This window comes from Pelodiscus sinensis, unplaced genomic scaffold, assembly GCF_049634645.1.
Source record: "Pelodiscus sinensis isolate JC-2024 unplaced genomic scaffold, ASM4963464v1 ctg88, whole genome shotgun sequence".
Taxonomy (NCBI): domain Eukaryota; kingdom Metazoa; phylum Chordata; order Testudines; family Trionychidae; genus Pelodiscus; species Pelodiscus sinensis.
Window position 1 is genome coordinate 53,897 of NW_027465944.1, and position 23,702 is coordinate 77,598.

The following is a 23,702-nucleotide window of genomic DNA, read 5'->3' on the forward strand; positions in this document are numbered from 1 at the left end:
TGCGTGCCAAGGGCCAAGCAGAACTCAGGGCCGGGTCAGCCATTTGTAGGGAGAATAGAACAGCCAGGGTTGGAACGAGCATTAAATAAATAACCCCGAGTCCCAGAGAGGCCAAACGCTCCTGCCGCAGGGCACGAGCCACCCTTGGGCACGCCAGTGTGTACCCAGTGGCAGAAAGCCGCAAAGGATGCAGCTCCAGACTGAAGCCAAAGCAACTTTGCAAGGCTCCTTGTGGTGGGGACCCAGGGCACATGCCTGCGTTGATGCCCCGAAGCGCTGGCCTTGGCTTTCAGATGCAGAGCCAGCGGTGGTGAGGGTGGGCCATGCAGAGGGGTGGGGGGGGGGACGCTGCACTAGCCAATGAGAAGAAGCCGTTTTCCCACCTGCTTCTTTCAGCGTTTCCTTTAAGGTCGGAAGAGCGGCCAGACTGGCTCAGCGCAAAGATCCGTCTAGCACAGGGACCGGCCCGTGTTACAAGGCCGGGGCTAGCGGGCCTGAAAAGGAGGCCGTCTGGAGAGCTTTCCCAGGCGTTAGACTAGCGGGACAGGCCTGTGGGCAGGATCGCGGCCGGGGTGCCTAGCTAGACAGGCGTGCGTCAGGATTTGCTCTCGGCCTCTTTCGCAAGACGGTTGATGCTTGATGTTTACGCCTCTTTGCAAGGTGGGGGCGCGGTGCCCCTCACAGAGGGTGGGGGGACCCTGCTCGTTTCTTCCATCCGTGTGCAGAATGCACGTTGTTCTGTGCACCGAGGCAGGTGCGGCTGTGCACCACCAGGAGAGCCACGTGCTGCTGGCGGTAGGCGCTCTGCCAACGCACTGGGCGGCTTTTGAATCGCTGCTGGGTGGCCGCCCGAGCGCCCAGCTTACAGGGAAGACTGTGCTACACGCTGCGTTAGGTCTCCTGCTCTAACTGCTAGGCATCAGTGCCCAGGGGAGAACAGACTTTACATCGCCGCCGGAGCCCCGTGCAGTGCAGTGCTGGCGGCGCTGAGGGCGGGTGGGGTGAGGCGCAGCTGAAGGCTGGCCGCTCCCAGCCCCCACCTTTCCATCCAAGGCCCCGCCCCTTCTGGGGGGCGGAGCAAAGAGCCCCCCCGCACATTGCCAGGGCGTGGCGAAGTCTGTCGCCAGCCCTGAATTACAGCCCAGAACGGGAACCCCTGCCCGTAGCGGTCACGCCAACGCCAAGGCCACAGAACTTCCCTACTGCTGATTATGCCCCCGGACCCGCTCAGACCTTCCTAGAGTCCCTGCTCCCCAGGATCAGGCCCAGAGGAGCGTCAGGAGCTTGGCCAACAATTCGCCCGGCTCCATTGCGTTCGTCTTGCGAGAAGCCGGGGCTGGCGGGCCTACCGCAAGCCAGCTGCTGCTCTTCTTTGGGGGCATTCGAAATTAACCAGTTGGCCGCATGCAGGACCTGCGGCTCGCGGCGCGGCGAGGGGGCCAGACAAGGGCTAGCCGGGGCGGGGCCTTTCTCAGGAGGGCGGGGCGCGGTGCAGGCCCCACCTCCACTCTGCCGGTCAAACGGGGCGCCCCGCGAGGAGGCAGAGGGCCCCAGGTGGGGGCAAGAGGCTTGGGCAGGGAGGGGGGCTGGCTGCTTTCGTGAGTGCTTGTGTCCTCGCTTCCTGGTGACTTTCTGCCTGCCCAGACTCATGGGGGCCCGGTCAAAGGGGGGGGGCAATTCTCCTCCCTTGCGCCTTTCCCCTGTCCAGGGGGCCTGGTCCAGCCCACGCGGGACGACGGATGTCAGGGCGGGGAAGAGAGAGCCAGGGCTCTCGTGGCACCCGCGGGGAGAGTTCCAATGAAGGCAGGACGCTATGGTTTCCGGGAGCAAGTCCATGCTAAGGACCGGTTCCCAGCCCCAGGCCGCTGGCTTTTGCAGCTACACATCGAAGAGCATCCCCGTCACAAAGAGCTGATAATCCAAACGGACAAGTCAGGGAAAGGATGGGTGGGGAGGGGAAACTGAGGCACGGCATGGGGGCGTGACCAGCCCCAAGATCAGTGGCCGAGCCGGAAATGGAATCCAGGTGTCCAAGCTGCTGCTCTAGCCACTAGGCACCCCTGCTTCTGCTCGGAGGCCTCTTGCAGACTTGGCATCCGGTGCCGCCCCGCCCCCTAACACCGTGGTCTTGTGCCTCCTTCGCTCCAGCTCTGATGCCCCCCCCCACTGCTCCATGCTCTGCCCAGCTGCTCCCAGCTGTAACCAAAACTGCGAAAGGGAGTCCGGCCAAGGTGCTGGCTGAGAACAACCTCTTGTCCCCCCCCCGCCTGCCTCCAGAGAGAGGCCCCCGAGGTGGCTGGCAGGCCGCCCCACACGCAGCGAAATCCCAAAGCAGAAATGTCCTTTCTAGGTAATTACTGTTCGCCAGACGGCAGGGTCCTCCGAGCTGGCCCCGCGCTCCGCACACCCACACGCCCAGACGGGACGCATTCCACCCGCCTGACTCACCCGCGCGGGGGGGGGGGCGCGGGAATGATTGTTTTGACTATTATGGGCTGCAGGCGGCGAGGAACGGCGATCGCCGCTCGGTTTGCTCCGCTCCCGCAGGCCCGGGGTAGGCGGCAGGGAGGGCGCGGAAGCGAGCGGTGGAGAGCAGGAGCGACTCCGGTGAAGTCGGTGGCGTGCACCAGGCCTCCGGCGGACCAGCACACAGCCATGCACCGACAGGCCGCTCACAGCCGCACGCCTACCGCCTGTGGGTGACCGCGGGCAGCACCAACACCCGGGAACCCCGCGGGACACCTCGCACTCCCGTGCCCAGCCCCCACCGGCCGCACGCATGCCCAGCCACAAAGGCGTCCACATGAAGAGGTGGTCACATCCCTCCCCACCTAGCACTGCACACGAGATGCGTGCGCGTGCTCACACCCCTCGGTTACCACCTTGGGCAAACGCGGGCTCTGCTCATCCCAGGAAGTGGGTGGTGCCCAGGGAAGCTCACGAGACGATAGATATTTTTGTTGCTTTCTAACGTGCCACCTGGTGACTCCCTGTTTTTATAGTTACAGACGAACACAGCTCCCTCTCTGAGGCTAATGTTCCATTACTGGTGACACTCGCTCATAAACACACACAGTGGCCACAGTGTTACCTAGTGGCTAGAGCATCAGAGTGTGATTTAGGAGACCTGGATTCTTTTCCCTGGTCTACTGCTGGGCATGACACTTTCCCGCTCTGTGCCTCAGTTTCCCCATCTGTAAAGTGGGGATAATGATACTGCTCTCCTTTGGAAAGTACTTTGTGATCTGTGGAAGTGGTCGGTGTTGTTTTACTATTTTACACAGCAACACAAACACCCACACGCCCACAACCGCATCCACAATTATGGACAACACACACTCAAGAGGAACCCTCTCTCAATGGCCCTTCCTGTGCGACAGCAAACAACATCCCGGTTTGCTCCCACAACACACACAAACGACAGGCTCAGCCGCAGCACACTAAGCAGGCAGGGCCACACAACAAACCAGAAGAGGCACAAAGAACACACACAAGCGCCCCCCACAAATATGTGCACACGGCCACTAATGAGGCTCCAGCAAACCATCCCCATGCACAGCCCTGAGAGGATGATGTGTTAACATCCATCGGCGACCACGTCACACACACACAGAGCTATTACAACTGTGCAACTGGCACTCAAATGTAAACCGCACCAGTCTCAAATAGTCACATGCAAGCAATATTCCTAGCCAGAGAGGGTATGGCTGGATCGCTCTCTCTCTCTCTCTCACATACACATGGCTCTCTCTTTCTCACACACACACACACGGATCTCTCTCTCTCTCTCTCTCTCTCACACACACACACACACACACACACACACACACAGCTCGATCTTACTCTCTTACACACACACACACACACATGGATCTCTCTCTCTCTCACACACACACACACACATGGATCTCTCTCTCTCACACACACACACACAGAGCTCGATCTTGCTCTCTCTCACACACATACAGGGATCTCTCTCTCACACACACTCATGGATCTCTCTCTCTCTCACACACACACACACACACACAGCTCGATTTTGCTCTCTCTCACACACACACACGGATCTCTCTCTCACACACACACACACACACGGATCTCTCTCTCTCTCACACACACACACACACACACACACACACACACAGCTCGATCTCGCTCTCTCTCTCACACACACACATGGATCTCTCTCTCACACACACACACACACCTCACTCCGACTGGATTTGTAAATTTAATGTTCAAACACAGTCTGGCCAACCCGGGGAGTACAAATACCAGGAGTCAACCCTAAAAACTCCCATGCTCTTTCAGAAAACCAGCGTCTCCGCTGCACTCTGGTTTGCGAGCGCTTTGGGTGGGCACTTGGCTCACATGATCTGGGCTGGCTCTGTCATTGCGAGGCCTGCAAACTTCCTTTTTTCTTTTTTTAAATGAAAACCAAGCTCTTCACCGACCCACGGGCCTCCCGGCTTTCAGGGAATCGCCAGCTATCGCGATACGATCCCGCGGGCTGGCGCCGCCCCACACAGAACAGCCCCGCGCGGAGTCCCCGAGACGGAAATCCAGCTGCATCCCCCTCCCCTCCCGGGAGTGTTCCTGAGGAGTGGGTGGAAAGGTTTGCCTGATTTGAACCCGCTAGTGAGTCACTTGGCGGCTGCTGAGCGGGGAACCGATGGAGCTGGCTGCTCGCAAAGCGACGTTTGTGGCTCACACGCCCGGCCCGACAAAGGCCCTGCCAGACGATGGGTTCTGTGTGTGTGTGTGTGAGACTCGTGTGTGTGACTCCAGTTATCTTTAGCTTATCCCCACCCCCAAAAAATTCCATCTGAGTTTCGCTGCCCCAATCCCGGATCTGCGTGGGAATACGGGAGGTTTTAATAACAGGCTGGATCCCAGGACTTGATTCAAAAGCTCCTCGCTCGGCTACAGCTTGACTCCATTAAGACAGCCCCGGATTTCTCACCACCGTCTCCTCCTTATCCCAAATGGACGCGACTTTCCCCAGGGCCTGCTGGCACGCAGACTGAGCTGGAGCCGAATTCGGTCCTACCCTGCTGGGTTGTAGCCAGACACGCCCCCCCCCCCATGCCTAATTTTGTAACACAGACGAGACCGTTCTTGCTGGCTTAAAACGAACTAAGTTTGTCCCTGCTGGGGCAGCGATCACACACGCCTGGGTGCGTCCGGCCCGCTCTGGCCCACGGGCTCCAAACAAGCGAAAGAGTTTGCTCTTTGCTAGGGCCGGGGGCCTAGTGGTTAGATCAGGCAGGCTGCTTGCCAGGAGTCCTGGGGTCTAGCCCTAGGACGGGGAAGAGAGTGTAGTCTAGTAGTTAGAGCAGGGTACTGTTGATTTGGGACTGGACAGCCAGGCTCTGTTCACACCTCTCAGGGCAGGGAGCTCAGTCTAATGGGGCTAGGAGTCCTGCGGTTCTCTGCTAGCTCTGGGAAGGGAAGTACGGGCTAACAGTTACAGCAGGGCGGTAGGAGGCCCAAGTCCTCTTCCTGCCTGACTTCTTTGTCCAGGAGGCACCTCTCTGGTCCGGCACCCTGGGGACCGGACTGGTTCCGAACCAGGGAATTTGCCGGACCACGGGAGTCAACATCGTCTAGCAGCGTCGGCAGTGTGGCCGCTGCCTGCTGGGCTCCGAGGCCAGTGGCCCCCGACCCTTTCATACCACGGGCCCCTTCCCAGACCTTAGGGCGACTGGTGACCTTTGAGTCGCATAGTTGCATGGTCATGATAAAAATAATGAATATTCAAATATGCAAATAAAATGTTACTGGTCCATTTGCGAATGGGTTTGCTGGTCCTTGGCATAAAAAGCCCCAGACTCCAGGGCCAGCCCTAACCCCCTAGAGCCCCCCCTCCACTACCCCCCAGGGCCAGCCCTAACCCCTAGAGACCCCCCTCCACTACCCCCCAGGGCCAGCCCTAACCCCTAGAGACCCCCACCCCTCCACTACCCCCCAGGGCCAGCCCTAACCCCCTAGAGCCCCCCCTCCACTACCCCCCAGGGCCAGCCCTAACCCCTAGAGACCCCCACCCCTCCACTACCCCCCAGGGCCAGCCCTAACCCCTAGAGCCCCCACCCCTCCACTACCCCCCAGGGCCAGCCCTAACCCCTAGAGCCCCCACCCCTCCACTACCCCCCAGGGCCAGCCCTAACCCCTAGAGCCCCCACCCCTCCACTACCCCCCAGGGCCAGCCCTAACCCCTAGAGCCCCCCCCTCCACTATCCCCCAGGGCCAACCCTAACCCCTAGAGACCCCCACCCCTCCACTACCCCCCAGGGCCAACCCTAACCCCTAGAGACCCCCACCCCTCCACTACCCCCCAGGGCCAGCCCTAACCCCTAGAGCCCCCCCCTCCACTATCCCCCAGGGCCAACCCTAACCCCTAGAGACCCCCACCCCTCCACTACCCCCCAGGGCCAACCCTAACCCCTAGAGACCCCCACCCCTCCACTACCCCCCAGGGCCAACCCTAACCCCTAGAGACCCCCACCCCTCCACTACCCCCCAGGGCCAGCCCTAACCCCTAGAGACCCCCCCTCCACTATCCCCCAGGGCCAACCCTAACCCCTAGAGACCCCCCCTCCACTACCCCCCAGGGCCAGCCCTAACCCCTAGAGACCCCCACCCCTCCACTACCCCCCAGGGCCAACCCTAACCCCTAGAGACCCCCACCCCTCCACTACCCCCCAGGGCCAACCCTAACCCCTAGAGACCCCCACCCCTCCACTACCCCCCAGGGCCAACCCTAACCCCTAGAGACCCCCCCTCCACTATCCCCCAGGGCCAACCCTAACCCCTAGAGACCCCCACCCCTCCACTACCCCCCAGGGCCAACCCTAACCCCTAGAGACCCCCCCTCCACTATCCCCCAGGGCCAGCCCTAACCCCTAGAGCCCCCCCCTCCACTATCCCCCAGGGCCAACCCTAACCCCTAGAGACCCCCACCCCTCCACTACCCCCCAGGGCCAACCCTAACCCCTAGAGACCCCCACCCCTCCACTACCCCCCAGGGCCAGCCCTAACCCCTAGAGCCCCCCCCTCCACTATCCCCCAGGGCCAACCCTAACCCCTAGAGACCCCCACCCCTCCACTACCCCCCAGGGCCAACCCTAACCCCTAGAGACCCCCACCCCTCCACTACCCCCCAGGGCCAACCCTAACCCCTAGAGACCCCCCCTCCACTATCCCCCAGGGCCAACCCTAACCCCTAGAGCCCCCCCTCCACTACCCCCCAGGGCCAGCCCTAACCCCTAGAGACCCCCACCCCTCCACTACCCCCCAGGGCCAACCCTAACCCCTAGAGACCCCCACCCCTCCACTACCCCCCAGGGCCAACTCTAACCCCTAGAGACCCCCACCCCTCCACTACCCCCCAGGGCCAGCCCTAACCCCTAGAGACCCCCACCCCTCCACTACCCCCCAGGGCCAGCCCTAACCCCCTAGAGCCCCCCCTCCACTACCCCCCAGGGCCAGCCCTAACCCCTAGAGCCCCCCACCCCTCCACTACCCCCCAGGGCCAGCCCTAACCCCTAGAGCCCCCACCCCTCCACTACCCCCCAGGGCCAACCCTAACCCCTAGAGACCCCCACCCCTCCACTACCCCCCAGGGCCAACCCTAACCCCTAGAGACCCCCACCCCTCCACTACCCCCCAGGGCCAACCCTAACCCCTAGAGACCCCCACCCCTCCACTACCCCCCAGGGCCAACCCTAACCCCTAGAGACCCCCACCCCTCCACTACCCCCCAGGGCCAGCCCTAACCCCTAGAGACCCCCACCCCTCCACTACCCCCCAGGGCCAGCCCTAACCCCTAGAGACCCCCACCCCTCCACTACCCCCCAGGGCCAACCCTAACCCCTAGAGACCCCCCACCCCTCCACTACCCCCCAGGGCCAACCCTAACCCCCTAGAGCCCCCCCTCCACTACCCCCCAGGGCCAGCCCTAACCCCTAGAGACCCCCACCCCTCCACTACCCCCCAGGGCCAGCCCTAACCCCTAGAGCCCCCACCCCTCCACTACCCCCCAGGGCCAGCCCTAACCCCCTAGAGCCCCCCCTCCACTACCCCCCAGGGCCAGCCCTAACCCCTAGAGACCCCCACCCCTCCACTACCCCCCAGGGCCAGCCCTAACCCTAGAGCCCCCCCCTCCACTATCCCCCAGGGCCAACCCTAACCCTAGAGACCCCCCACCCCTCCACTACCCCCCAGGGCCAGCCCTAACCCCTAGAACCCCCACCCCTCCACTACCCCCCAGGGCCAGCCCTAACCCCTAGAACCCCCACCCCTCCACTACTCCCCAGAGTATTAGCCCCCTTCCCAGGGCCTGCCCTGCCCCCATAACCGCTCACTACTAGCCCCATCCCCCGTGCCCCCCAGTGCCAGCCCTCCGCCTCCTAGAGCCCCCCAGTACTAGTCCCGCCCCCAGATCCCCCCTGCACTAGCCCCGCCCCCTCACCTAGCCCTGCGCTGCCTCCCAGCTGCCAGCTGAGCACTGCTGCCCAGGTGGGGGTGGCTCTCAGGCCAGGAGGGGCCCCCACTCCCACCCCCGCCCAGCGCTGATTGGCCGAGCAGCGGGGCAGGACACGCCTCTCCCAAGAGCTGGGACGGGGTACCCAAGCCCTGGCCCCCGAAGCCACCGCGGCCGGGACACTCAGGGTACGTTAGAGCTAAGAACAGCCCAGGACACGAGTCAGGGCTGGGGGCAGGGCTGCGGGAAGCTTGGCCACGGCCTGGCTCCCGCCACTGCCGCCGGACCGCGGAGGCTGGCGGAGCAGAGAGGTCCGGACCAAGGAGGCTCCGGCTGTAGCCCCTCGCGAACGCCCACCTAGAGCGCCCGGGCCGCCGCATTGTCTGGGGGGCCGGCCTCCCCAGCTGCTCCCGCAGCAGGGCCCGCGTCTGAGGAAGGGGGTGGCCTGTGAACCCCCCCAGTGTGTGCGCCACGCCCCCGGCCTGCCGAGCAAAGAACAGGAGGCCCCGTGGCTGCCATGGAAAAAATAATATTAGGAGCAGGCAGGCGTCGCGGGCTCGCGGCCTCGTTTCATGCACTTTAGCAGCTGGGAACCAAGGGGAGGAGCGAGTGGTTTGGCCGGGATTTTTGTCCCCGTTCAGCTCCAGTTGCAACACGGGAGCGAGGGGCCAAGTTTCCAGCCCTGACCGGAGCGTGAGGGGTCTTGGCGCACGGAGTCCTGCGAAAAAACAACCCCCCGAGGTCGGCTGGGCCCCATCGTCTCCCTGTCGCCGCGGGCTTCCCACGGACGCGTCTGGTGCAGCCACCTGTCGGCAGCTGGTCGGACACGCCCCCTTCCACACCGCCGGGGTGCACGTGGTCCCATGGGCGTCAAGAGGCTGATCACTTCGGGGGGGCGGGGGGGGGGGTTGTGGGCTGGGAGCTGCTGACCCACAGAAAAATCAGTCGGGGGCCGCACATAAGTGAGAAGAAAACCCCCCCAAACTGCACTGACGTGGCCCCCGACTAAGAAGGAGAAAGACCCTCCCCCCTTTCCCAGGCTAGTAGATTTTGTGGGCTCCAGGCCTGTGGGGGGATGGTTGTGGGGGGACTGGAGCACCAGCGCGGGCTCCCCAGTACTGGAGGGGAGCTCCGAGTCTCAGGGGCAGGATCCGGGCCCCGGGCCTTAGTTTCCCTGTCCCTGGTACAGCCGTCTCTCCGTGGGGACTCAGGCGTTGGAAAGAGAAGTAGCTGACGCCAGGGTCCTATTGTAAACCCCCTGGGGCAGGGGCCTTGTGCAGCACCGAGCACACGCTGGTGCCGGTTCCTGCCTGGGGTTCCCAGGCGCTGCCGTAATACACCGAATAAACCACCCATGTGGACTCGCGGCAGAATACTCCCAGGCTCTCATTAGGGTGTTTCAGCCAAGGATCTCAAAGCAGGCCTGTAGCCACGGGGGGGAGGCAGCATGGCACGAGGGGAGGGACTTGTCCGAGTGTCTCCAGCAGGCGTGTGGCAAAGCTGGGAATAGACCCCAGTGCTGCTAAAGCCCCATCCACGGCGTTATCCATGAGGCCACCTGATTACAAGCACCCAAAATTACTTTTGGGGGTAGATAAGCCCTCCTCCCCTTCTAGCACAGGTATCTATGGGACTGAGGGGGCTCCGGGAGCGAGTCCCTGTGTCGTGACCATCTTCCTGTGCGGCCTTGGGCAAATCACTTAGCCTCTCGTGCCTCAGTTTCCCCATTGGTACAATGGAGAAACAGCCCTGCCTCGTTGAGGGGCTGAATACACGAGATTGCGAGGTGTCACCCGCCGATAGTAGGATGACGTGCGCCCGCACAGATCTTAAAATAACTCCCCCTTGTTCGCCTCAAGCCCCGGCCCGCAGCAGCTCGCAAAGCCCTTTCCAAAGGAGGTCGGGATCACTGGCCACATTTTACACAAGGGGAAACTGAGGCACGGGGATGTGCTGAAGGTCCCCTAGCAGGGGGGGATAAAACCCGGGTCTGCTTCCCCCCTCTCCAGCGCTCTCTCCACTAGACGATCGACCCAAGCCGGCCAGACTTCGCTTTGCTCCACCAGTGCGATGCCAGACTGTATCCTGGTGAGTAATTCTGGGACTACTGACTGAGCCGGGAGCTCCGGAGCTACCTCTCATAACAATAATAATATGTTGCCTGTGCAGTCAGCCTTTAATCCCAAGAGAAATTAACGAGGCGCTGCTGTAATTAGCAAAGTTCTGCGGCTCATTGAAGTAACTCACTTCAAAGCCTTTGTCTTGGGGGGGGCCTTGAAATCCTGTTCGTCAGGTACTGGCCTCTCTCCGACGCGCTGCAGGTTCTAAGGGCCCTCGCCAGGTTTTTTACCCGGCACTCGAGAGGATCCGATTATTTGGCGCCAAAGTGCAGCCTGACATGTTTGCCTCTCGGTCCTCGCCAGGCTGCAGTGTCAGATCAGCCCCAGGCGCCTGCCCGAGCCAAGTGGCAGAGATGGGACACGTGTGTCGCCTGGCGGAAGAGGCAGGAGGGGAGGGGAAAAGGGACCAGAGATGGGAGAGGAAGCGAAAAGGGGGAAAACACCTTGAAAACAAAAAGCCAGGCTGGAAAACCAGACTCCTCCGAACAAAGCCGGACAGTTTGGGGACTGGAAACGAGACGTTTTTTTCAAATAAAAATACGGATTGAAATATTCCAACCACTTCTACCGTATGTTTTTATCACCAGTCAAGCACATCCCCCTCTTTCTATCCCCCCCCCAGCTCCACACAACTCCCCGTCTCCATATCTAGCCATACCGCAGCAAAGCAAAGGCCCTGAAACAGGGATTGACCAGGGTTGGTAGCAGCCAGTTCATCGTACCAGGCAGGCCAATTTGCGGCCTATGTCACGGACGGGAGCTCAACAGCACCCCCAATCTCCCCTGAGCTCCTGGGGGGCAGCTGTCAAGAGATGTGAACACAGCAGGATTGGGGGGGGGCATGTTTCCTCGAATTTTTCCACCCATGTGCGGAATAATTTTAATCAAACTAAGGTGTGTGTGGATGTGCACCACTCATAGAAACGCATGCTGCCAGCTGTGGGCTCTCGGCCAATCAGCTGAATCTCTCCTAAGCACTCAGTTTACAGGGAACAGTGCTTGGGAGAAACAGGGAACTCCTGGTTCCCGGTCATCACTTGCACAGAGAGGAAAGATGGTTTTGTGGCTGAAGCCCGGGCCTAGACGTCAGACCTCCTGGGCTCTCTCTGCAGCTCCGGGAGGGAAGCTGGGCGTAGCAGGGGGGATGCTGAGTCAGGATTCCTGGGTACTCATTGCTGCTGCTGGGAGGGGAGTGGTGTCTAGTGGTTAGAGTGGGGGAGAGTCGGGACACCTGGCTTCCATTGCTAGCTCTGGCAAGGCGTGGGGGAGGGGGGGATCTGGCAGGAGAGGGAAAGATACACGAGGCTGCATCTCACCGGAGAACCTTGGCCCCGCGGGCGCCGAGGAAGCCACCACCCGACAGCGGAGGTGATAAGCCGGCGGCGCTATCAAAGCCATCTGGACTCAGCCCTCGCCGTGCCCCGGCCTCACCTCCAGCCCCACGTGGCGCCCGGAGTGACCCTCGCTGGCAGGGACACCACAGCCACCCCAGCCGGGCCCGTGGGCCAGATCCCCCAGGATGGAAATCAGCCACTCCGGGGGGGGGGGGGCAGCGAGCCCAGCCCCCCCGATGGTATCGATCTGCGTGGCTCCCGGAGAGACACGCTGAGGATCCACGGGTAAAGCCTGCAGCCGGGGTGGGGAACCTAAGGCCCGGGGGCCGGATCCGGCCCTCAAGGCCCCCCCCAGCACTGGGGAGCCAGCACTAGTGCTCCAGTCCCCCCCCCCCGCACCATTCCCTCGTGGGCAACCCCCGACTGGTTTCCCTGCAGGCCGGCAGCCCCCCGGCCCAATACAACTTCCTGCCTCTGAGCAGCGAGGGCCCCACACAGGGCACCAGGCCGTGGGGGGGGGGCGTTCGTTTGCGCACTGTAAGGTTTCAGCAGGGCGGAGGGTGGTTGGAACCGCTCCTCTGCCCGGAGGGCTGTGCACACGCCCTCCTCCCCACCCCCAGCCCGGCGCTCACGCGTTGCCATCGGCCTTCGACTGAAACGCTGGCGTGACGCGCGCTGCTTGGTTGGTTGTGTGGAACGTGCACATAGTGCCCAGGTGGAGAGAGAGCAGCTGGGTGTTGTGGTGTGTGTGTGTGTGTGTGTGTGTGTGTGTGCGCGGGCAGCCAGGTGTTGCGGTGTGTGTGTGTGTGTGTGTGTGTGCGCGCGCAGCCGGGTGTTGCCATGTGAGTGTGTGCGTGCACGCAGCCAGGTGTTGCGGGTGTGTGTGTGTGTGTGTGTGTGTGTGTGTGCGCACAGCCAGGTGTTGCACCCCACCCCGGTTGTGCCCGCTGGAGCTGCAGCAGCCACGGAGAGGCGCGTCCCACCTGGCCCCAACCTGCTGCGCCGAGTGAGGGCGGGGGGTGTCCTTTCTCCCCAGGGCGGCCTGCACCCTTCACCCCCCCTCCCCAGCCCCGCCCCGGAGCCGTGGGCTCACTGACGCCTGGACAATTTCATTTTACTTCCCCAAAAGCGACAGTGAATCGAGTGCCGGAGCCGAGCGAGGCCGGGTAACCCGGCTGCGAGCAGACGGCCGCGCTGGAGACGCGCAAGTCTGACAAAAGCGTTCGGCTCTCGGCAATCCGTGCTCCGCCCTGCGACGAGAGCGCCCTTCGGGACGCCGGGGGAAGGGGTCTGGCGGGCAGAGACGGCCATTCTAGTGCGGAAGGGCTGGCTGCGCATTTCTCTACGAGTTGGCGTCCTAGGGGATTCATGCACAAACCCCTTGGCCAGGCACAAGCGTAAGGAGCAGGCTCTGGGCTCCAAGCCTCGGCCCAGCCCTCGCACATGCGCTTTTACGGAGTCGCTCCGTGGCCTTGCCCTGCTCGGCCCAACAGCCCCCCCGTGCCCCCACCCCCGTGCAGCGTGCAATGTGTATTGTGACCCTTGGCACGGAAGGGGCTGCTGTGAAAGTCCGTGCAAGGTGATTGTTGCCATTAGCATCATCTCTACGGATCAAGGCGAGCTCCCGAGGCCTGGCGTGAGGGAGGCGAAGCGCGAGCTTGGGACCCAGGGACGGGTTTTATAATCCCGTGGCAAGGCCCGGAAAATTGCCTGGCGCGCCTAGGCTGCCTCTGGGTGAATTTGGGGAAGACCTTTTGATTCCTGGCGCATGTTGGGGCCGGTCCCAGGCGAACGCCGCCTGCCGGTTCCCACCCACCCGTGAGCCGGCGGGGAGAGAGCAGAGCGGCTGTGCCCGGTGACGGAATGGGGCACCTTCTCGCGCGCCGCCCGGGGGCCGTTTCGCAAGAACAGCCACAGCGAAGGGCCGGGCGGAAGGACGCCGCGTTCCTCGGTGCCGCAGAGCGTCGGGGCGGGATTATTAATATGGTCGCAGCTGGGAGCCGGTGGAGAGCCCGGTGGTCCGACTGCCCGAGGCGAGGGACTTGGGGCGGCTGTTTCGTTGGTGTGCCGGACGGTTACGTGTAAAGGCCACATCGTGTATGGCCAGGCTGTGGAGCGGGAGGGAAGGGTGGGAGAAGAGCAGGCGGGTGGAACGGACAGCGGAGAAGCGGCAGGCCCGGGACAGGAGGGGGGCGCTAAGTGAGCTGTTAGCGGCAGGCCCGGGGCGGGGGGGGGGGTGCTAAGAGAGCTGTTAGCGGCAGGCCCGGAGTGGGAGGGGGGCGCTAAGAGAGCTGTTAGTGGCAGGCCCGGGGCGGGAGGGGGGCGCTAAGAGAGCTGTTAGCGGCAGGCCCGGGGCGGGAGGGGGGCGCTAAGAGAGCTGTTAGCGGCAGGCCCGGGGCGGGGGGGGGCACTAAGTGAGCTGTTAGCGGCAGGCCCGGGGCGGGGGGGGGCACTAAGTGAGCTGGTAGTGGCAGGCCCGGGGCGGGGGGGGGGGCGCTAAGAGAGCTGTTAGCGGCAGGCCCGGGGCGGGGGGGGGGGGGCGCTAAGTGAGCTGTTAGCGGCAGGCCTGGGGCGGGGGGGGGGGTGCTAAGAGAGCTGTTAGCGGCAGGCCCGGGGCGGGGGGGGGGGGGCGCTAAGTGAGCTGTTAGCAGCTGGCCCGCAGCAGGGCTGGAATCGGGTCGGGTCGCCGACGTTACGCTTCTCTTTCCAAGCCGCTGCCGTATTATCCCAGCGCTTGGCGTCCGCGGGAAAAACCAAGGAAGCCGCAGGCTAGCAGGGAGGGCTGGGGGGAAGCCCAGGTGAAAGGCCTGTGAACAGCGACTACCCGAGTGGGCACAGGGCCTGGCACCGCGGTTCGGAGGCGGCCGGGGGCCGGGCGTGGTGTGTTCCAACCGGCTGTGCAGCAGGGACAAAGGGAAAGGCCCCTGCCCCTGGGAAGAGCCTGGCCTTTGGGTGCCGGGGCGGGCCGGCATTCGGGAGAGACTCGGCTGTGCAGCTCCTCACGCGGAGAAGTGCCAGGCTGGGCGGGCAGGCGAGGCGGTGAGCAGTTCCCCTGGGCCGTGTCACGCCAGGGCCCACAGAGGCAGACCGTGCGTTACAGCAGCCCTGAGGCTGCTCTTGTTTACACCAGGCCCCAGGAAGGTCCCTAGGATACAGAGAGGGGAGCAAATCTGCCCGGATTCCTGCCCTCCTGCAGGAACCGCGTCCTGCCCCTCCACCGGCCAGGGGCATGCCGAGGGACGAAGGGCTCGGGGTGTTCTCCCCCCCCAGTCCCCACTCTTGGGCACAGCCTCAGGCTGCTCCACGCTGTGGCAGGGAACAGTTTGGGGTTTGGTGCAGCACGGGGGCTCGGCCCATGATGGACAAACGCCCCACAAGGGCTGGCTACACAGCAAGGCAGGAGAGGCGGGCGCAGGGTGGGGAGGCCGGAGGGCAGGGAAGAGCTGGGGAGCAGCCGGGGGAAAGGGGAGGCCCGGAGAGAGGCAGGCGCAGGGGGGGAGGCCGGAGGGCAGGGAAGAGCTGGGGAGCAGCCGGGGGAAAGGGGAGGCCCGGAGAGAGGCGGGTGCAGGGGGGGAGGCCGGAGGGCAGGGAAGAGCTGGGGAGCAGCCGGGGGAAAGGGGAGGCCCGGAGAGAGGCGGGTGCAGGGGGGGAGGCCGGAGGGCAGGGAAGAGCTGGGGAGCAGCCGGGGGAAAGGGGAGGCCCGGAGAGAGGCGGGTGCAGGGGGGGAGGCCGGAGGGCAGGGAAGAGCTGGGGAGCAGCCGGGGGAAAGGGGAGGCCCGGAGAGAGGCGGGCGCAGGGTGGCGAGGCCGGAGGGCAGGGAAGAGCTGGGGAGCAGCCGGGGGAAAGGGGAGGCCCGGAGAGAGGCGGGCGCAGGGGGGGAGGCCGGAGGGCAGGGAAGAGCTGGGGAGCAGCCGGGGGAAAGGGGAGGCCCGGAGAGAGGCGGGCGCAGGGGGGGAGGCCGGAGGGCAGGGAAGAGCTGGGGAGCAGCCGGGGGAAAGGGGAGGCCCGGAGAGAGGCGGGCGCAGGGGGGGAGGCCGGAGGGCAGGGAAGAGCTGGGGAGCAGCCGAGGGAAAGGGGAGGCCCGGAGAGAGGCGGGCGCAGGGGGGGAGGCCGGAGGGCAGGGAAGAGCTGGGGAGCAGCCGGGGGAAAGGGGAGGCCCGGAGAGAGGCGGGTGCAGGGGGGGAGGCCGGAGGGCAGGGAAGAGCTGGGGAGCAGCCGAGGGAAAGGGGAGGCCCGGAGAGAGGCGGGCGCAGGGGGGGAGGCCGGAGGGCAGGGAAGAGCTGGGGAGCAGCCGGGGGAAAGCGGAGGCCCGGAGAGAGGCGGGCGCAGGGGGGGAGGCCGGAGGGCAGGGAAGAGCTGGGGAGCAGCCGGGGGAAAGGGGAGGCCCGGAGAGAGGCGGGCGCAGGGGGGGAGGCCGGAGGGCAGGGAAGAGCTGGGGAGCAGCCGGGGGAAAGCGGAGGCCCGGAGAGAGGCGGGCGCAGGGTGGCGAGGCCGGAGGGCAGGGAAGAGCTGGGGAGCAGCCGGGGGAAAGGGGAGGGCCGGAGAGAGGCGGGCGCAGGGTGGCGAGGCCGGAGGGCAGGGAAGAGCTGTGGAGCAGCCTGGGGAAAGCGAAGGCCTGGAGAGAGGCGGGAGCCAGGCCCGGGGCTGGGAAGGAGAGCGGGAGCGGCGAGGAGAGGTGGGATTTCCCTTTCCTCTCCCGCACCGTTCTCCTCTCCGCCTGCTTCCTTCCTTCCTTCCTTCGGACGCGCGCTTTGTTCTCTGGAAGGAATTGTGTTTCCACGGCCACACGGCCCCGCGCCCCGGCCGACGCTGGCTTCCTGCCGCCGGCCAGAGGGAGGGTTCTAAAAAAGGAGTCTCCCAGGAGGAGCCGGGCCTGGGCCGCGGGAAAAGGGAAAGCCATTCCCGAGCAGAGCGGCCATGCAGCCTTGGCCGGCAGCGGGGAGGGCAGCGAGCAGGGAGCTGCCTGGCCCAACACGTCACGTCGCTGTCTCCCTCGCTCGCTCCAGGAACCCCCGCCCCGCCCTGCCTGTCATCCCTCCCGCTGCATGGGCAGTGTGCCCTGGTGGCTAGCATCCTGGGCCGGAGCTCCAGACACCTGGATTCTATTTCCAGCCCTGTCTCTGACCTGCTGGGTGACCTTGCTCCGGGCCTCAGTTTCCCCTCCCGTCCTTTTCGCTCTGGCTGTGAGCTCTTTGGGCCAGGGCAGTGCCTGGCACAATGGAGCCCTGCTCTGGCCACAGCCATAACGTCGACACCACTAATCATCTCTGGTACCGAATTTGGCAGGGGCGGGTGATTTTATAATTACGGAACAGGACCAGGCTGTTTTGTTCCCAGTTCGGGGAAGGGAGTGGGTCAGAGCAGGGGGGCTAGGGAGCAGGGTTCCGTCGTTCCAGCCGCCAGAGGGGTGTGGCTCTAGCAGTTAGAGTGGGGGGGAGCTGGGAACCTCCTGGGTTCTCTCTCCAACTCTGGGAGAGGCCTGAGGTCTAGTGGTTAGAACAGGGCTGGGGGGAGGCTAATTGGGAGCGGACTCCTGTACTTTATTCCTAGCTCTGCCAGGGAGAGAGTGAGTGTGGAGAAATCACCCTGCCCACCCACAGCCCGGCCTCAGTTTCCCCCCAAAAGCGGCCGACTCTGGGGCTGGGGAGCACCGCCCAAGCTACTAGCGGGGTTCCTGGCTCCCGCTGGGTGGCCGGGCGACAGTCCCATGGCCGCGGACGGGCCGAAAGCCCTGCCCCCTTGCCGTACGGCGCAACGGGAGGAGGGCTGAGGCCGTGGGATTTCAGCCCAAGCCTGACCACATCTGAAGGCAGAGTGCTGCCTTGCTCCCTGCCCCCAGCTTCCTGGAAGTAGCGCGGGGCCTGGCCTCCGCCTGGGAGCCTGGCTGTGGTGCTCCGGGGGGGCGGGGAGCGGAACCGCGCTCCGTTCGGATGGCGGTTGCTGGGCGACGCAGTGTTTGTTAATGCTCCGAAAGGGCGGGCGGGGGGGTGAGTCATGGCAGTATGAGTCACCCGGACCAGAACCGTCGCGGGCTGGCTGGCAGCCAGACGGCAGCCCGGGAAGACTCCCTGCTAGCTCATGCAGTGTTCCCTGTCCCTGGGCATGAGCCGTTTGCTGCGTGTGCCTGTTTTCATTAGGGGGCTCGTTTCAGAACAGCCTGGCTCCCGAGTCTGGTTACCCCGGACAGCCCGGGCTGCTGAATTGGATTGCAGGTCCGGGGCTGCTCCAGCACGTCCCAGGGGTCCCTGAAGTGCCGCAAAGGGTCCGGGCTGGCTTCCTACTTCCAGTGAAATCGCCAAGTGCTCCTAGTTGCACCCGGCTGATTCGTTCGGCACCGACACGCCAGGCCTGATCCCAGGGGTTCCCTCGGGGACAGATGGAAGCCCTGGTGCATTCGGCATGTCTGAGCACTGCTGCGGACGCGCCCTGACCTGCTCTTCCCCAAGCATCTGTCTCCCGCGCTGGGCCGGCCGTTGGCAGGTGTGCCGCGCTCAGCCGGGCTCCTGGGTTGGATGGAGCCTCAAAGCCCCGGCCAGGTCCCGGGAGCTGAGAAAACGCCACATAGGCAGGGTTGGGAGACAAGACCTCGCCTGCCCGGGGGGCGCTCCCCTCGCCCCACCCTGTGCAAACAGGCGAAGCTGCCATTTGCACCCGTGCGGCCCCGCCCTGCGCGAAAGCTGCGCCAATGCAAACTGCTCAGCGCAGCCTTCCCCAGCGTGGCGCTCACGCCGCAGGCCCAGGGCTGGAACGGGGCCGCTGAAGACCGGGCCAAACGGCTGGGTGTCGGCCGTGCCCAAATCACGCGCCTCCTCCTGTCACCCATCTAGGCCGTAGCCCCACCCCGGCTGAGCTTCCTCCTTTGGCTTCCCCACTCGGTGCTCCCTCTCATTTCTCCAGCCATGTGCGGAATGCATTTTGTTCCACGCACCCAGGCATGTGTGGATGTGCACCACCACGAGAAACACGGCGCTCAGCTTACAGGGAACACTGCCCATGCCCACCTCCTTGACTCCCAGCTGCTGCTTGCTCTGACCCCCCCGGCACCAAGGCACCCAGAATTACGAACAGAAGGGAAAAAGGAACCTGTCGATTGGGGGGCCGGTGCTAATGCGGCGAATCGAGTGGACTCGCTGATCCCTTGGGCTTTCGCCTGGGCCCCCTCGTGGCAGAGATTCCAGGGCTGCCCAATCACTGTCGTGCTCGAAAATCCCCTTTCTGGCTTGGATCACCCCGCGCACGGAGGCCTGGGGTGGAGCTAAATGGGGGTCCTCGAGGAAGGGGTTTTCCAGCCTCTTCCCAAAGCTACGTGATATCCCCATGTTCTGATCCCACAGGGGATCCCCGCGACGCTCCCCCGGGGCACTGAACTCCCAGCCCTGCCCGGCATTTCAGGAGACGCCTGGTATTTGGAGCCCGGGCGTGCGTGTGGCTTTCTCGGGGAGCGCCCTGGCTATATAACGCTGCCGCGCGCTCCCGACACGTGAGAGCCAACATGCCTCGGCACGGCCGGAGCAGCCAGTCAGCACAAAGGGGCACCTTCTTTGCAAAGGCGCTCGGCTGTGCCAGGCCCCACGCCCGGCCCCGAGCCGCCGTGCTCCAGTCCTACGCGGCCGTCCCCTGCCCAGTGGAGCTGGAGAGAACGTAAAACGTCGCTAGGAAGGAGCCGGGATGGTGGGAGATTCAGTCAGGAGTGTCGGTGCCTCTCTGCAGCACAAGGCAGGCTAGTGAGCCTGTCTCAGGCTGGATTCCCACCTCCCGGCTGCACCGCATCGGACGGGTGCTGCATCTAATCCCATATCTCTGCCCCCTCGTGTGCTGGATCCGACCACGGAGCTCAACCTGCTTCGCCTCTGCGGTAGCAGCACCCCGCTATGTCCAGCCACCCTCTTCTCAAGCGGAGCCCCCTCGGCTCCGCTCGTCTGACCCCCTGCGGCCAGTGCTAAATGCAGCCGAGAGGCACCACCCCCCATGTCTTTTCCATGGCTGGTGTGGGGAGTCACTTGGCTACATTGAGGGGTCCCCATCAACGTTCCCTCTCATTTTTTCCATCCATGTGCAGAACAAATTTTGTCCTGTGCACCGAGGCAGGTGCGGATGTGCACCCCCAGTAGAAACACAGGCCGCTGCCGGCGGGCGCTCTGCTAATCAGCTGGGTGGCACTTGGATCTCTCCTGGTGGCCGCCCAAGCGCTCGGCTTACAGGGAACACGGGTCCCTACTGCTTTTCCCCTATAAAATACCACGGGCAGGGGGACGAGGGGGGTTGAGGTAAAGAAGATGGGACCTACCCAAGGTCCCCCTGATGCTGCCTCCTGCCCCAGGGGATACGAGGCCCCACATGAGTAGGGGCAGGGGCAAGCGATGCACCCGACTCGAAGCCAGAAGTTCGGCGGAGAAGAAGGAGGGCGCGAGGCGTCCGGAGGAGGCAGCTGATGAACCCGTGGGAGAGAACGCGAGCGGCACCAGTGACTCATCATGCGGAAGAGCCTGGGGCAGAGGCTGGGTTCTGCTGGGCCGGACGGGCTCCTGCAGCCCCGGGTTGGCCTGCGACCCCGAAGGGGTTAAATCCCTTCTCGGAGTGTGTGTACTGGCAAGAACACCTGCTCCCGCAGCGGCTGGCACCGCTCCCCCCCCCCCCCCCCCCCGGCGTGGGAGGGCAGGGGGAAGGGAGGTCCGCCTGGCGGTGAGTCAGGCCCCAGCAATGTGCCAGTGAGTCACCGGCTGGGTGGGGTCCCCGGCGACAGGATTCCCACTCCAGCTACACAAAGGCGCTTTGATACTCAGATCCCTCCACACGCGGCCTGGCTGGCTCGCCCCAGGCAGAAAGCGCCCCGCCAGCCTCCTCCCCACACCTCCGCCCACTGCCAGGCCACCGGGGCCCCTCCCCAGCCAAGGGGGCCTGCCCCCCACGCCCTGCATCCCTCAGAGACACTGCTGGGTGGGGGCTCCCCTCTGCCAGCGCTGACCCCAAAGGCCTAGCGTGGTGCTGGGCAGCAAGGATCAGGGTGGGGACTCAGCAGGGGGCGCTGGGAGCAGGGTGAGGGTTCAGTAGGGGGCGCTGTGCTGCAGGGAACAGGGTGGAGGCCCAGCAGGGGGTGCTGTGCTGCAGGGAGTAGGGCGGGGGCCCAGCAGGGGGTGCAGGGAGCAGGGCGGGGGCCCAGCAGGGGGTGCTGTGCTGCAGGGTGGGGGCCCAGCAGGGGGTGCTGTGCTGCAGGGAGTAGGGCGGGGGCCCAGCAGGGGGCGCTGTGCTGCAGGGTGGGGGCCTAGCAGGGGGTGCAGGGAGCAGGGCGGGGGTCCAGCAGGGGGTGCTGTGCTGCAGGGTGGGGGCCTAGCAGGGGGTGCAGGGAGCAGGGCAGGGGCCCAGCAGGGGGCGCTGTGCTGCAGGGTGGGGGCCTAGCAGGGGGTGCAGGGAGCAGGGCGGGGGCTCAGCAGGGGTGCAGGGAGCAAGGCAGGGGTCCAGCAGGGGGTGCAGGGAGCAGGGCGGGGGCTCAGCAGGGGGTGCTGTGCTGCAGGGTGGGGGCCCAGCAGGGGGTGCAGGGAACAAGGCGGGGGTCCAGCAGGGGGTGCAGGGAGCAGGGCGGGGGCTCAGCAGGGGGTGCAGGGAGCAAGGCGGGGGTCCAGCAGGGGGTGCAGGGAGCAGGGCAGGGGCCCAGTAGGGGAGGTTCTCCCCTTGCACCCAGTCCAGAACCGAATGGCCCATGGCCTGGCTATTTGTGACTATTGCGTGTTGGCCCTCGTGTCCGCCCAGGCCCCGTGGCTGCGACTGGCGGGCAGGGCTATTCTTTGCCCTCCCCCCCCCAGAGAGGGGCAGGCTGCCTGTGCTAAGCAGCTGCCATGTTCCACCCCAGAGGGGGCTGCACTTCAGTCCTGGGCAAGGGAGCGGCAGGCCGGGCTGCTGTGGCTGTCAATCAGCCGCCATGCGGCGCGCCAGAGGGGGCTGGGTGAACGGGGAATGGCGGATGCCCCGGAGGGGGGTCTCCCCGTGAGGTGTGAGAGGAACCCGCTCTCCGGGGACGGACCCGGCGCGGCGCCAGGGCAGCGCCTCTTGCCCCATGCCAAGCAACGTTCCCTTCAGCGCTGCGCCAGGCCAGGCTCCCTGGGCCTCCCTCTCTCCCCGCTCCCCGAGGGGGGACGGTTGCCGTCTTGGCGCCTGGTGGTAGCTGCCTAATTACGTTCCTTGGGCTGGGAATGGGCCCAGCCTTAGCTACAAGGGATGGGCAGGGAGGCCTAGCGGGCACCTCCCTTTGAGTCACAGGGGTGGGACTGGCCCACCCCAGCAGGTAGCTCTGGGCACCCAGTCAGGTTTCCATGGCTCCCCCAGGCAGCGGGGGGGGGGATGGTGGGCAGGGGTGAGAGGAGGTAAAGGGGGACTAGGCGAGGGGGGAAAGGGCCGTGGGGTGCTTGGGGCGGGGCTGGGGTCAGAGTGGGGCAGTGGGGGGAGAGCGCCAGGGAATGGCAGAGGGGGGTCCAGAGGTGGAGCTGGAGGGGCGAGGGAAGGAAGGAGAGTGGGGGGCCGGGTGAAGCGGGAGCGGGGCAGCACAGAAGGAGGGGGGCTGGGGATACAGGAAGGGGAGCCAAGGGGAAGACGTTGGGGGGACGTAGAGGGCTGGAGTGGCAAGGGATGAGCCCAGGGGAATCCAGGGATGGAGTCTGGGAGAACTGAGGGAGGGTGAAGGGAGAACCAGAGACGGGGCGCAAATAGACCCCCCCATCACTGTGTGTTCCCAGCCTGCCTGGCCCTCGTCTCTGACAGGCCAGTCCAGGCCCGTCCCTGGAGAAGGTGGCAGGCCCGGGTGTGCCCAGGTGCCCCTCCTTGCTGCACACAATAGGGCTGTTTCCGGTGGAAAAAGCCTGGCCACTTGTTATTGTTGCCCTGGGCTTTTCCTGACGCACAAAGCGAGTGGTGCGCGGCCCCAGGGCCCTGCTGCCTGCACTGGGCCCCCCCGCGCCGTCAGCACTGCGGGGGCCGGCGTCCCTCTCACTCCGAGGGCCGGGAGAAGCCAGTGGCCGTGGGGCCGCCCGCAGGCTGGGGTGAATGGGGTAGGCCAGCGTCTCGGGGGTATGCGGGGGGGTGGGACTGGGGCGGAGGCTGGCAGCCCATTTGCACGGCCGGTCGGCTCAGGCTCATGGCAGGGACAGAGCAAGGGCTGGTTAAAGCAGCTGCCCCGCTCGCGAGGCCAACCCGCCGGCGCGCCAGGCCGAGGGAGGCCAAAGGTTCCCTTCACGGGCAGCCCCGCTCCGAGGCCAGGCCCAGCACGCGCTGGGCTGAGACTTGGCCTGGGCACCAGCCCGGTTCTCAGGGACTCGCTGCCCTCCGTGGGCCAGGGACGTGGGCGAGGGCAGGTCTCAGCTTCTGTCACGCTCCCTGGAATCTAGGGAGCACCTGGCCCGGGGCTGGACCCTGGTCGACAGAGTTACCCCCGGGCAGGCCGCCAGGCGCTTTATGTACCTGAGCACCTGCAGGGACGGCGGCTCGCGGCTCCCATTGGCCAGCATTCACCCTTCCCAGCCAATGGGAGCCACGGGAAGCGGTCGCCTGGCCCACGCCACTTCCCACAGCTCCCATTGGCTGGGAACAAGGAACCACAGCCAATGGGAGCCGCGAGCCGCCGTCCCTGCAGGTGCTCAGGTACATGAAGGTACATGACACGCTGCGCCCCCCCCCCTTTGGGGCCAGAGAAAAGCCTGAGTACAGCACAACCCGGCCCCCCCCGGATCGGCTCCTCACCGGGGAGCGTTAACCATGGGCCCCCGACGAAGGGTGGGA